This window comes from Sinocyclocheilus grahami, unplaced genomic scaffold (genome assembly GCF_001515645.1).
Source record: "Sinocyclocheilus grahami isolate Dianchi unplaced genomic scaffold, SAMN03320097.WGS_v1.1 scaffold32.1, whole genome shotgun sequence".
In the NCBI taxonomy this organism is placed as follows: domain Eukaryota; kingdom Metazoa; phylum Chordata; class Actinopteri; order Cypriniformes; family Cyprinidae; genus Sinocyclocheilus; species Sinocyclocheilus grahami.
In genome coordinates this window covers 5,155,261-5,158,677 of record NW_015505211.1, presented here as the reverse complement: position 1 = coordinate 5,158,677, position 3,417 = coordinate 5,155,261, and positions in this window count along the sequence as shown.

Genomic DNA, 3,417 nt, shown 5'->3' with positions numbered 1-3,417 from the left:
ACTGATGATTCAAACACGAGTTTTGAGCAGTGTAGAGTAGAGCTTGTTGTTTGTCATTTCTCCGATCACAAATGCAGACATGGTTTTATGTTTACGCGGCGCGATGCAACGCAACACGTAAAAAGACAGTATAAGTCATTATAATCCATAATTATGTCCCCACTGAATGCAACAAATGCCTTGTTTATAATGGGTTTTAATGTTTATGTCTCGTCGCTCCGGCCGGGACACGGCATCACAGAAAGGTAAGGGAAGTAACATTTCCGTCACATGCTTGAGGTATTCAGCCAATCACAACGCACTGGATAGCTGGCAAATCAGAGCACACCTTACTTTTCCGACCGATGAGCTTTGTAAAAAATCGACACATTTCAGAAAGGCGGGCAAAGAGGAGAAAGAATAATGTACAGTATTTGAAAAATAATGCTTTTTGAACCTTAAACCACATAAACACATTTCATTACACCAAATACACAAAATAATGTTCTTTTCAGCAACATCATATGACCCCTTTAAAACAAATCGCATTTTCAGATAAGGATTTCCACACTTTGTTTGACCAGCAAAAATATTTTGTTTTAGATGCAAAATAAAGAAATAAATGCATGAATCTATAATAAAAACAATAATAGTTATAATTATTTATATACATGCAAAATAACTTACTCATGTAATCCTGATATAAAGTCAGAAGCTGGTTCAACAATCAGTTTCCACATTTGACCAGCAAAAATAATTTATTTGGACTAACTAACTAACTAAATGAATAAATAGAGTATAATTCTAAAGAAATATATATTGTATTTAGAAACTTCCATGCCTGGAAATCTCAATTTTAAAACGGCTATTTCTTGATTTTCCATGACTGCAGGGAAACTGTCAAACAAGGTACACCTGTGTGAATAAGTAATAAAAGATTACTGTTAATATGAGGTATCAGTTTTATCATGCAGACAAGTGTAGATGGAGTGTTTTCAAATTTATGCAATACATTTTTGCATTATTGAGAATAGATGCTGGTAGGTCTCTTATACACGCACATGCAGCCATCATGTTTTACAGTTTTTATTTAGACAACCCAAATAAAAGGCACATAAACATTGCGCATGTTTACATAATTATTTCTGACAAACTTACATTAATAACAAAAATGTAGGAATGTTTTGCTTTCTGCTACTCAGAAAGCCTAGTCTTCATATATACAAAATTACCATTGTTAATGTACTAATACAAAAGTTTTATAAAAGGTTATTTTGCTTTTCTTTGCTCACATGTCTATCTGTTCTCTAAGATCTTCTGAGCTAAACACTTCTGTACAAACATATACATTCAACCGTTTTCACAGGGGCTCCAAAATCATCCAGTTCATCAACTGAATCAAAACAAACAACATTAGACTCAATTCAAAAATGTTCACTTCATTGGATTTCATAATTGGTTTCAATTTGGCAAATAAAAGAGGCAATTGTAATGCATCTACCATGAAATGCATAAACGTGCATTCTCACTCTCCCACAAACTAAACTATAGAAACATGCTTTTGTTTGTTCTAGTGTGATGGGAGAATCAAATGCTTCACACACACACACACACACACACACACACGGATCAGGGATTTGTTGTGTCTGATCAGGAAAAAGCATACCCTTCCTGAGACTCAGTGCTGGGGTGGACGGCATCCATTCAGACACTCCAGATCATCACATCACATCACAGGCTGTGGTGGGAAAACTACCCACAAAAAAAATTGCATACAAGTCGAATAATTAGTGTTTTCACTACAGCAGTCTCTTCTCTCTGGCACCTGCTCCATCCACAGGAAGCATGTAGAGGAAGTGGCTTATTTAATGTACCTAAATTCCTTCACATTAATGACAGATCCGTGTAGTGAATGACAGCTCACACTTCCTACTTATACTATTGTTCTCATTAACACAAAATTATTAAACTCTTTAGTCCACACAGACCAGCACATAACCACCCACCACAGTGTAGAAATTTCCAGAGGCAGTCTGTAAACATTCTCCATTATTTCAGACTGAAGACAAGCTTTTATGTTAAATGGTGCTTCTGGGCTTTAGCTACAGGAAAAAAAATCATCTACAAAATCCAAAATACTGGAGCCAAATAAAATGAGCAGGATGGTGCTGCTGTTGAAATAACACATTGAAAACAAAACGAAAAAACCTAAAACATAAAAAAGCAAAAGAAAATCTTAAAAATAAAATAAAATAAAAAAAGCTTACAAAAACATTAAAAAAAACAGTAAATAAAAATAAAACCTAAAATAAAACAAACCACACACACAGAAAAGAAATAAAAACAAAGTGAAATATATTTACAAACACAAATAATTCCAAGGCATTTTCCTGGAATTATTCACATTCATTTCATATTCTCAGCATATTTCCTTTGCAGAATTTTTTTTTAGAACAGGAATTCTACAAACATTACATAAAAATACTAAAAACAAGGTTATAAAATACTTTTAACAGACAAAAGTCCAAATGAAAACTTTAAAGGGCATCAACGTGGTACTCCAACCAATAGATGGCGCTGTTTTAAATGAGCTGGTTATCTACAGCTTCCACAGTTTGGTGAAGTAATGCTGCACAGACTGTCGAGTAGTAGTCTGTTGTGAAGTCCGCACCATTGTGCAAAGGGGGCGTTCTTGAGCACCATTCTCAATCATACAATGACAAATGGGATACTCAGTGTCCTCATGGGCTTTGTGGATCTGCACAAAAAAAGACCACAAGACCATAGTGACCACATCTAGTGCATCATTTGGGACACATCATGATATTTATATTTAGATAATACTGCCTCTTTAGACTAGGGATATGCTTTCAGTGCAAGACTCTTTCCTTACTCCAAATGTTTTCTTCTGTATGCAAAAAGAAAACATGCGACAGCTAACAATGGCCACGTAAACAATAAGAGAAAGAAGCTGCCCTCCCCTCAGAAAAACTGAAAAGTCGCAAACAGTGTCATGACGAACACCATTAATAATAATAAAAAAGTTCTCTACTGTACCTCTTCAGAGTTGCCACACGTACAAATGCACGCACACACTCACACCCCTGCGCAAAAAATCAAAATAATGCAAAAAATATTTTTAAAATCCTCCCTCCCAATGGAAGCAACAGTCCATTTCAAATGATTTTCCTTAAATACTGATTAGCAGGTTACACTTCAACATCATTGAAGTACCCACCGGCACTCTGCTTATTAAAAAAAGTGTTCGAAATGCACATCAATTATTGCATTTGTCCTTAAAAACGTCCATCGTCGAGGTTTGAAGTGCTCAGAGGGGCTTGCGAAATGCCCTGCTACAGAGCTGCTCACCAGGTGCGCAAAACGCAAACATATTTGAAGGCCAGAGAGAGTTGGAAATCCGTGCAAATCTTCTGCTAG